This window comes from Octopus sinensis, linkage group LG25 (genome assembly GCF_006345805.1).
Source record: "Octopus sinensis linkage group LG25, ASM634580v1, whole genome shotgun sequence".
In the NCBI taxonomy this organism is placed as follows: Eukaryota; Metazoa; Mollusca; class Cephalopoda; order Octopoda; family Octopodidae; genus Octopus; species Octopus sinensis.
In genome coordinates, this window is record NC_043021.1 from 24763417 (window position 1) to 24775564 (window position 12148).

Consider the following 12148-nt stretch of genomic DNA (forward strand, 5'->3'; position numbering starts at 1 on the left):
ATGATGAGGGAGATTGGCTGCTGCTATTTCTAGCAAATCGAACAACCACGTAGAAGACTTTCTCGTTGGGTTGTAAGAAGGGGCAGTGTCAAATGGTTTGGGCAGAAAGAGTGAGAGAGAATAAATATTTAGAGCAAATGTTACTGCTTCTACTTAATTTTTTAGAGAGAACGAGAAGAGGCAGATTGTGTGAGTCCGTGACTCGTAAGAACCGACCTGAAACATCCGCGTTACACAACTTTTACCCAAGACAAGCAAATACCACTTTGTGTGTGTGTGTGGAGGGAGGCCGAAATGTTATCAAGTTTATTTGACAAGAGATTTACTTTTAGCTCATAGCCATTAAGTGATATATCTCATTTCGCTTCACACATACCAGTCTAAATGTATTTCTCAGAACCAACAACCGGGTTGCCCCTTGCCCATCTTCACAAGAATTTTCATTTAACGCAAACGATTTTTTATTTTGATAAGGAGTATATTTTTAATGGAATAAAAACAAAACGATTTTTAAAAATTAGTTTCATTACATTAAATATGGGAATACCTATGGAACATAATCACAAATAAACTAATAATCTAAAAAAAAAAAACATTTATTTAGATGTGTATGCTTTAAGTATAAAATTCATTAAAAGAAAGAGGGGGGGCTGCCCTTGTCCTCTTTTCCGTAATTATCGCCGTACTTTACGGCGGCACAAATCTACTCCCGTTCAATTTTTCATTAGTTTGAATTCTAGAGTTGTCTTTCTTGATAAATTTTCTTCAGAGCTACACTTACGTTAGTCACACCTTAATACTTCTGAGGTAAAACACGCATTTCTGGTGAATACACAATTGCGTTTGCACACATTTTATACATATATAGGATATATATATATACATATATACATACATACATATATATACATACACTATACATATATACATACATACATATATATACATACACTATACATATATATATATATATATATATATATATATAATACACATACATACATATACATACATATACACACATACATACATACATACATACATATATACACACTATATTATTATATTTACAGACAGACGATACAAGGAAAACAAGGACAGCTTATTCGGAGTTTTCTTGGGGCTGGCCAGATTGGAGCAATCTCGAGTGTAACTAGCCGAAATTGCAAAGATAATTTGGAACTCGACTGAGGATAGAAAACTCCCAATGATCCGTCCTTGTTTTCCTTGTATCGCCTGTCTGGATATTTTGTTGTCTCTTTTTTGTTTCACCTAACTGTCTGGATGTTTTATGTTCTTGTCCCATTTTTGTATTTTTTATACATACATACATACGATATGTGTGTGTGCGCGCGCACGTCAGGTGCAGAAACGAATGTAGTGGTTTGTCATTGAAGCCTGGTATTCTCCATCCTTGTATTATATTCTTCTCAATAGCGGAGTTCCACATGTGTATTCAGCCTTGCGAAATACCTTACTGCAGAGTGGAATGTGGCCAATAACAGTAGGGAGCTCTTAAATACACATTACAAGGTTATTACCAGAATTATACAAATCACAGATAAAATGACACATGAAAAAACATTTTTAATATTACACAATAAAATCATATCTTTGAAAAATATATATATTCAGAACGAAAGTACCGAAAAATTACAATTGGCAATGAAATTATTCTTCGTCATAGCTCTTCAATTGGACCCTATTTATATCAACGTTTCCAGATATTTGACATTATCAAACCGAATCTCTAATTGTCAATACCATTAGAAAAACAAAGATAATGACGGTTTTGAACCAGTACACCAATATTATTAGGTCAAATTTATATATAAACTAAAGGAAAAGTAGCCATCTGACCGTAATGCCCAAGCATAGGAGCTATATGAATCTAGTTAATATCTGTTCATGGGGGGGAAAAAGGGCTTGTCATAACCTCATTGTCACCATCTCTTTATACCTGCTTGAAATTACCTGTATCAGATTATCATACACAAAAACCACACACATATTATATATATATATATATATGGAGTGGCTGTGTGGTAAGTAGCATGCTTACTAACCACATGGTTCCAGGTTCAGTTCCACTGCGTGGCACCTTGGGCAAGTGTTTTCTACTATAGCCTCGGGCCGACCAAAGCCTTGTGAGTGGATTTGGTAGACGGAAACTGAAAGAAGCCCATCGTATATATGTATATATATATATATATATGCGTGTGTGTCCCCCTAGCATTGCTTAACAACCTATGCTGGTGTGTTTATGTCCCCGTTACTTAGCGGTTCGGCAAAAGAGACCGATAGAATAAGTACTGGGCTTACAAAAGAATAAGTCCCAGGGTTGAGTTGCTCGGTTAAAGGCGGTGCTCCAGCATGGCTGCAGTCAAATGACTGAAACAAGTAAAAGAGTAAAAAGAGAGTATATATATATATACACACACACATACCACTGTTCCAGGTAGTGTAAACAGGAAAAGCAAGGCTCACAAACAGCCACACCCACCTAGCTACACCCAACAAAAGTTTCTCGTCAAAAATCATTTCCTAACAACAAATGAATTATCAAATACGAATTACCATCTACCTTCGAAAGTTCTAATTAACACACACTAGTGTTGGATGGCATGTCCAAACACACACACACACACAGTATGAGTTTTCTTTTGGTGTGTGTGTGTTGGGGGAGGAGTTCTTCTCTCACAGGCAAACGCAAAAAAGATCGAATTTCAAGATTTAAAGCCATCAATTTCTTTCTGTTACAAAATCAGTAAACCTGATGCTGAGATATGCAGAGAGGAAGGAAATCGGTGCTTAGCGCCACTCAATATTTATCAAGAAGGCTTGGGCTCAAAGACACCCCAGCCGTAACCATCTCGTCTTTTTATATAATTTGACCTATATTGTCTTACGTATCTTTCATAAAAGACAACAGGTGTGATCTGAGGGAAGTTGGTTGCTAATTCTAACAGGTCGAACGACTACGTAGAAGCTCCCTACTTAGCTCATTTTCGCAATAGCGTTTAGAATAGGAAGTTGTGACGTTCATACCATTCCAAATAGCATCAGCAAGGCAACTAAAGCAGAGAGGAATGCTAGCTGTAGCTTGCTACTATTAATATCAATCGATTTTTCCCCTTCTTTCTTTAGCAAAAGGCATTGTTGGTTGTCAGGAGAATCAGTCACCGAGAAGCAAACGTTTTGTGAATTGTCGATTATAAGGCGTTGTCAGGTTTTGTAATAATACTACTACTACTACTACACCACTTGTGCTTGCCAAGGAGAGGCTGAGGGCTCGCTCAAAGTTGTTCAACTTCTTTATACATTTTAAATGGAAAAAAGAAAAACATGGTATTTAGTAGTGATTAAAACCACTGTATATGTGTGCAGGGACAACACAAGGACAGGGTCACAAGCCTAGGAACCCACTCAAAAAAATAATACGATTTTAATTTTGTTTACTATCATCGTCTAACTTTAAACGTGGGTGTAATGACGTTTAAGGGAGTCACGATCAAGAATTCAAAGGGAACACTAATTAGGTCAAACATTCCAATGTACTTTTACAAGAAAAAAAAAAGGTTTTTGTTCTTTTGTTTATCGTTTGTCACCAAGTTCTGGCAGATTTTATTCTTTCTTGGGACAAATAGAGCAGTCATAGTAGGGGCCAGCACAGAAATGGCACCCTCGTCTGTAGATTGATTTCTTCATGAGAACCACCTATTCATTGCTAAGGGACCTGGGCCCTAGTTTTCTTGAAATTCCAAATAAAGTATTGAAAAGGAAAAGAAATTCATGTCAGCCCCTTCGTTTCTGTGGGAAGCTTTCAGAAACCAAACTAGGGCGATTGCTCTAAAGTGAAGAAGTCTCAACGAGTTTTTTTGGGGGTGGGGGACATATGTGATGAGAGGTGATCTTGGAAATGAAGGAATTTCTATTGTTGTCTTTGGCAATCCTTCGGTATCAACACACGATTCAACCACACAACCTTCCCTCATGACACAGATAATAAAAAAAAAACGCTAAGCTGAAAAAACTGGGTGAATGACGTCGTCTTTTCATACCAACATTCTGGAGACCAATACCGAAGGATCGCCGTTGTCTTCTTAATAATATTTACATGGTTTGATGCGGCTGGGTAGAACTGTGGGGACATGATATTTAATGTTTTCATCTGGTTGTTGATGTTTACATAATCACAATTATAATCTGCCAAAAGCTCTAACCTTTAGACGACGGGAAAGAGTTGTATGAACGTGTGTGCGAAATGGGCATAAAAAAACACAGAAGTCTCTTTTTCTTAGGGGTAATTTTTATAATTATTTTCACGAAATATAAACAGTATAATTGTTAGTCTTTCGCACAATGAAATTTGCAATCTTACTACACTCTCTCCTTTGACGATAGCCGAATTGATGTAAAATTTTTGAAATACTAATTGATGATGTCCGCGGTTGAAGGATTAATGATGTGACTGAATGGGAAAATGGTACAGTCTAAGTCTATCAAACAGCAATATTGGTGAGTTGAATTTGGGAAATGGACAAAATATATTCAAATATTTTTCTACGTCAGTCCAATTTCCAATATTAATTTTTTCTGATAAAATGCCGTCAGTGATGCGACAGAAATTTTTTTCCACTGTTATTTCCTTAAGAATTCTCCACTGAAGGAGGAGGGGGCGGATAGGCCCGACTCAGCCCTGTAAAATGGATGTGAACCCTTCCTTAACCCAACTGACAATTACACACTGCATTTTCTGACAAGCAGCGGTTAAAAATGTGAAATAAAGGATAGTTCAGGTTGCACACACCTTCACTGTTTTTGCCCACCGGTGAATTCTAGTCGTCGATTCCAAGAGAGTGACAATTAGTGTTCCTAAACACATTTTGGTGTTTTCAGTCAACGAAGTAATTAGTGGTGCCTTTGTAAAGCTATATATTGATTGACCTACACCGAATGAGAGAGAGATTGGGTTGTTCTAGGATCATTGGCGGAGTGCGGGTTAGAAGACAGCCTCCAGTGCCAGTTTTAAGGGTCACCGTGACTGGTAGAAAGTCCTCCTCAGATTGGAGTCCTGGCCTGAAGGGAACAAAATGCTGAACATCATCTCCTGGGCCTTGAGTACTAAAAGTACCCAAGGCCCAAGTGATGATGTTCAGTAGAGTGGTGGGAAAATCTACCACGGTTGAATGACTTGAGATGAACAGAAGATTGCAGCTTGATGACACTGTATATTGTGCATGTCCAGATAAGGATGGAGATGATGCCCTGGTTTCCATTCATTTCTCTCGATGTTTGCGTGATTAAGTCATTTGTTTTTGTACTTCATGTCGTTTACAGTTGGTGACGTCCTGTACCTGCATATATATATATATATATATATATAATTTGTATTATTATTATTTACCTGAACGCCACGCATCCATTTCAAGTAAGTTTATCTTAACCCTTTTGATCCGACTCTGTACTGTTTTCTCCACCATCCTCCTCTAATTCCCTTTTTCTCTCTCTCTCTTCTTTCTTGTTGTTCACACGTGATCATCGTCCATCTTTCTTTTCCTGCACGACTTCCTAAGAACTCGACGTCGTCTATCTTTTCTCTTTTCAAAGAAACTATTTCTCCCAGCGTTCACTATTTCCCCTTCGTTCTGGTCTAACGACCCTCCATGTTTATTTTCGTTCGGTTTCCTTATATGTCTCCACTGTCCTGTTTTTGTTCCAAACTTTGACATTCCATAAATCAAAAAATTTATTTTGGAAGTTATGGGGGCAACTGTCTTCGAAGACTCATTGTCGTTGAATGCTCGAAATGAGTAGATAGCCCACAACTGATGAAGGGTCATTCTTTGTGTTACTTGTCTTGTTTTCCATTTTTCTCTAGTCGTTTGCGTATTAAACTCGTTTGTTTTTGTACTTCATGTTGTTTACAGTTGCTGACGTCCTGTACCCTATATATATATATATATATATATATATATATATATATCATCATCATCATCATCATCATCGTTTAACATCCGCTTTCCATGCTAGCATGGGTTGGACGGTTCAACTGGGGTCTGCCAAGCCCGAAGGCTGCACCAGGCCAGTCAGATCTGGCAGTGTTTCTACAGCTGGATGCCCTTCCTAACGCCAACCACTCCGAGAGTGTAATGGGTGATTTTATGTGCCACCGACACAGGTGCCAGTCGAGGCTGGCAGACGGCCACGCTCGGATGGTGTTTTTTATGTGCCACCGACACAGGTGCCAGACGAGGCTGGCAGACGGCCACGCTCGGATGGTGTTTTTTATGTGCCACCGACACAGGTGCCAGACGAGGCTGGCAGACGGCCACGCTCGGATGGTGTTTTATGTGTCACCGGCACAGGTGCCAGACGAGGCTGGCGAACGAAGGTTAGCCAAAATATTTATTTGGTTTTTTAGAAATAAGACACTAGTGGCTGTGTGGTAAGTAGCTTGTTTACCAACCAAATGGTTCTGGGTTCAGTCCCACTGCGTGGCACCTTGGACAAGTGTCTTCTACTATAGCCTCGGGCCGACTAAAGCCTTGTGAGTGGATTTGGTAGACGGAAACTGAAAGAAGCCTGTCGTATATATGCATATATATATGCTGTGTGTGTTTGTGGTGCCTGTGTTTGTCCCCCTAGCATTGCTTGACAACCGATGCTTGTTTATGTCCCCGTTACTTAGCGTTCAGCAAAAGAGACCGATAATAAGTACTGGGCTTACAAAAGAATAAGTCCCGGGGTCGATTTGCTCGACTAAAGGCGGTGCTCCAGCATGGCCGCAGTCAAATGACTGAAACAAGTAAAAAAAGAGAGTTTTAAACAAAGCGATTTATTCAATCAATGATATAATTACCGTTTCCTTCCGATATCTTCCGCCATTTGGGGGCAGATCCATTATTCCCTGCTGTAAAAATGTCCTGCCTTGAAGTGTCACGTACCTAACAAGTACGCATGTGCAAGGGAAAGACTGAAGTTAGCAACGTATTAGAGTGTTTGAAGTTTCGTGTCGACAAAAACTGAACATTTATTTGGGGCAAGCAAGCGTGTGTGTGTGTGTGTGTTCGCACACACAATGTTAACTGTCAGAAGAAAGAGTACTCAATATCAGAACCACTTTCATTATTATCATCTTCCAGCCATACCCTCTCCCCCACCGCTGCTATACTCCATCTTTAACATCTTTATCCCCTACCACTCCCGTTGCCCTTACATATCTAACATAACCCCCACCCCTCGAGCCATTCCTATATCTCTCAGCATCAATCCCTACACCTATCCCCACCCCGTCTCAAACCACCTCACTGCACATTCTTCTGAAATTTTCCCTTCTGTCCACCCCCCTCCGCCTACACTCACCAAGTCCGATCTTGCATCACTTCACCTACATTCACCTCACCCTCAATGTACCTTGAAAGTATGCCCCGACACACATCCACCACCATCCCTCCCTCTCTCTCGTGTGTGTGTGTGTGTGAAGGCACAGGCTTAGTGGTTAAGGTATTGCACTCACGATTGCGAGATCGTGGGTTTGATTCCCAGACGGAGTGTTGCGTTCTTAAGCATCTTCGACATCTGACAAGTGGCACCCAGTTGCACTCTTTTACTCTTTTACTTGTTTCAGTCATTTGACTGCGGCCATGCTGGAGCACCACCTTTAGTCGAGCAAATCGACCCCGGGACTTATCTTTGTAAGCCCAGCCTTATTCTGTCGGTCTCTTTTGCCGAACCGCTAAGTGACGGACGTAAACACCCAGCATTGGTTGTCAAGCAATGCTAGGGGGACAAACACAGACACACAAACACATACATATATATATACATATATACGACAGGCTTCTTTCAGTTTCCGTCTACCAAATCCACTCACAAGGCATTGGTCGGCCCAAGGTTATAGTAGAAGACACTTGCCCAAGGTGCCATGCAGTGGGACTGAACCCAGAACCATGTGGTTGGTTAGCAAGCTACTTACCACACAGCCACTCCTGTACATGTTATGTCGATCTGGTGAAGGGAGTGAACTTATGTCTACACAAACATATCGTCGGTATGGTTCTCCGGTAAGAAATTGTCGAACCCTCATATGTCGTCTAACGACAAGAGAGTCCGTTATATATTATATACAACTTTTTCTTCCTCCTCCTCCAACTGGAGCATCCTTGTACTTCTACAGCAAGACACCCATCTTCACCTCTCCACTATCCTTTTAACCTCTCGTCAACTGGCACAAAGGCATCTCTCTCAACACTACTCCTCCCCATCGAAAAGACTTTGTCTTGCAAATTGCCTGCTGACCCCGCTGGAGCTACGACAAAAAAGCATCCAGTACACTCTGGAAAGTGGTTGGCGTTAGAAAGGGCATCAGGCTGTAGAAACCATGCCAAGGCAGACAATTGAGCTTGACATGGCCTTCTGACTAGCCAGCTCTGTTCAAACCGTTCCACCCATGCCAGAATAGAAAACGAACGTTAAATGATGATTTAGTTATATATATATATATATATATATAAATATATAAATAAATATAAATAAATATATATAAATATATATATAATAAATATAAATATATATAAATATATATATAAATATAAATATAAATATATATAAATATATATATAAATAAATAAATAATATATAAATATAAATATATAAATAAATAAATAAATATATAAATATAAATATATAAATAAATAAAGACCCCCTTCGGTCATGAATGACCATGGGATTGCACCTAGAAAGTTACTCTCCTAGACACAAGTCCGGGCAAGGTTGTTTATGGAAGACCAGCAGTCGCCCATGCATACCAGCCTCCCCTCTCCACACCACCAGTGTTACCCAAGGGAAAGACAAAGGTCGATACAGCTTGGCACCTGTGACATCGCAACTCATTTCTACAGTTGAGTGAACTGGAGCAACGTGAAATAAAGTGCCTTGCTCAAGAACACAACACGCAGCCTGGTCCGGGATTCGAGCTCACAACCTCACGATCTTAAGCTCGACGCTCTAACCACTGAGCCATATTGATAGATAGATAGATAGATAGATAGAGATATAGTAATCCTTCGACTATCACGGGTGTTACGTTCCAAAACCCCTGCGATAGATGAAAATCCGCAAAGTAAAACAGTTCTGTACCGTATATTTTTTTTTTATATATTATTTGTATTTATTTATTTTATTATAAATGCAAAACACCACCACAGCATAATCGACGTATGCTTAAATGATAAACCGCGATATGGCGAGGGATTACCGTATATACTGTAGATGTAGAACCTGAGACGCATTTGGGAGAGCCTCGGCTTCACTAGCATGAATTATGCTCAAATCAATACGCCAGTCTTTCTTTTGCCCGAGTCAAATGTAACAAGCTTATGTTTGTACTTTAATTGCCTTTTTTACACGCACACAATTCCTTTGAGACTGACCAAGAACTCGAAACCTCAAGACCCAAAGCAAGTACCAATGCTACTGGTTAATTAACAGCTTAACCCTTTCATTACCAACCCGGCTGAAACCGGCTCTGGCTCTTTTGTACAAATTAAAACCTTCCACCAAACCTTAGTCACAATTTATGTCCCTAACTCTAGCTTTATGATAACGATGTTATTTTACTTAATTCTTTGTTATATTTAAAATAATTGGAAGAAACACTGAGCATCTAAAAATAAATTCAGTAACGAAAGGGTTAAATGTCTATTTCAAAGCAGTTAGTACCACGCCAATTTCGCCGGTGTTTCATCAACCACTTGGCACCGGCAGAGCAAAGAGAGAGATGTATACATCCTCGACTCAGCGTTTCGACCAGAAACATAAAACACTTTAATACGACACACATGCAAGAACATACGTAGTTAATGCAGGCCTCTCTGCATATTGGCCGTAGAGAAACGGACCGACACATACGTGTAGGAGAGGCGGGCAGAAAGAGGAGGTGCCGGGGGAACGAATGGTGTTAAGTCATTAATAAATAGTCGAGAGAGTTTTAAAGCTGCCTGATCACTAATCAGATCTAATTCGTGCACGATTAATCCTGCTGAACTTCTTCAGTGGTACATTGATGTTTCTACCCGGATTTCGAAGATGATGATAATGATGATGATGGTGATGATGATGGTAATGATGGTGGTGGTGATGGTGGTGGTGGTGATGGTGGTGATGATGGTGGTGATGGTGGTGATGATGGTGGTGATGATGGTGGTGATGATGGTGGTGATGATGGTGGTGATGATGATGATGGTAGTGATGATGCTGATGATGGTGGTGATGGTGGTGATGATGGTGGTGATGGTAATGGTGGTGATGGTAATGATGGTAATGATGATGATGGTGGTGGTGGTGATGTTGGTGGTGATGATGATAATGATGATGATGTTGATGATGATGGTGGTGGTGGTGGTGATGATGATAACACTCTTGTATGTAAATGGGTGCAAGAGGTTGAATGCATGAAACCGTAAATACTGGAGCCAATGGTATGGGAAAGATGCGCATGCACTCATGGCTGGTTGGATGTGCTGACTCAAACAAAACCACATAGCTGATTGCTTGTGTGTCTATGCAGGTCTGTCAGGCCGTTAAGCACATTTGTATAAGTATGCACAAGTAGGTCGAGAGAGAAAGTGCTCAGGTCTCCTTCACTGGGTTCCACGCGATAGTGTAGAGTGTTCCCTGTCCATGCAAATGTTTGTATACAAACTGTCCAAAAGTCTGGTAGACGTTACATGAACTTTGATTTCGCATTTGGGTTAGAAGGCCTTCATCATAAAAGCAACTTGATCCTTTCCAGAAAAGGGAGACGTCTTTGTTAAAACATCAGACCCAGCAGTATCCTTAAGCATATGCTCAATTCTAATCCCTGACTCTTGAACAAAACAAAAACACTAGGGATAGGAAAGAGATTTTGTGATGTTCATGCCTTTCTGAGTATTAAGTGGATTTATATCAAGGATGAATAAAACCCACACCCAGCAACCTCGCTAAACAAGATTATACCAACTGGAGTATGGTGCTCACCATTTTATTATTCTAGCAATATAGTCTTCCATTTTAGCCACAGAAAACAAGGCCATTAAACATAAGTGCTTTTCATACAAGAATTACGAATGGAACTGAAACTGGATTCGACTTTAAAATGAATTTTCCAAATGAAATCCACCTCAGTCAATATCAAAGCGTGTGTTTCTGGCAAGATTGAGCCAACGCCAATTGAACTTTACTTCCCCCATTAATGCATCCAAGACAACATTCAATTTGTTTCTTTTGTACTGGTTTTAAAACAAAACAAACAAAAACTATAAGCTTGGTGGAAGAGACATTACATCATCGAATTCATATCGTTACATTATTTGGCTTTGTCCATCTTGGTTCGAAAATCGTGTCACCATGGAGAATGTCAATTTTATTAGTCTTCTAAGGAGAAAAAAACACTCAAGTGAAATAAATAAATTTTAAATAAAACCTTTAACAGAAGTGAGCCGTGCATGACCACATTACCGACTGAGAGAAAAAGATATATAACAATTGCGTTAATAGATTTCTCGTCATTTAAAATTGTTATTTTCCTGTCTGACTTAAGGTTTCATGTGTGAACATCTTCCAAGAAGGAAGAATCTAAACCACAATGTGCCAGACAAATCACTAATTATCTGATAAGACAGGGACAGAAAAGAAAGGGTATGTAGGGGAGGACTGCTCGGAGAAAACGTCATCAGTAGCAGACATGGTGCTGTGGTTTTAAGAAATTTGGTTCTCAAACATGTGGTTTCAGGTTCAGTCCTACCATGTGGCACCTGGTAGTCTTCTACTATAACCCCAGGCCAACCAAAACTATGGGTAGATAGAAACTGAAAGAAGCCCATCATATACACAATCATAGAAAAGTGGACATTATTTGAGGATGAAAATGACAATATATAGGAGTTTTCTACAGATTAAATGTAAAAATGGCTCAGGTCTAATATGTAATACGAGTAAAAGAAAAAAACCATTCAGATTATCCAGGCAATCAGTGGGCAAAAACTCGTTAGCTTTAAAATAAAAAAAAAAAGATCCACTCCAATCTCCATTGTCTATCTGGTCCAAGTATAGACAATCAACAGATTTTAAATACCTGCTTCAAGGAAGTTTTTGTCTCCTAATT

General features: G+C 39.6%; 1 protein-coding gene across 1 annotated transcript in view; it reads right to left on the reverse strand.

Annotated features, from left to right (window-relative positions):
* LOC115224314 (lissencephaly-1 homolog) overlaps positions 1-12148 on the reverse strand; it is a 115513-nt gene that overhangs the window by 75931 nt on the left and 27434 nt on the right. The window lies entirely within an intron of this gene.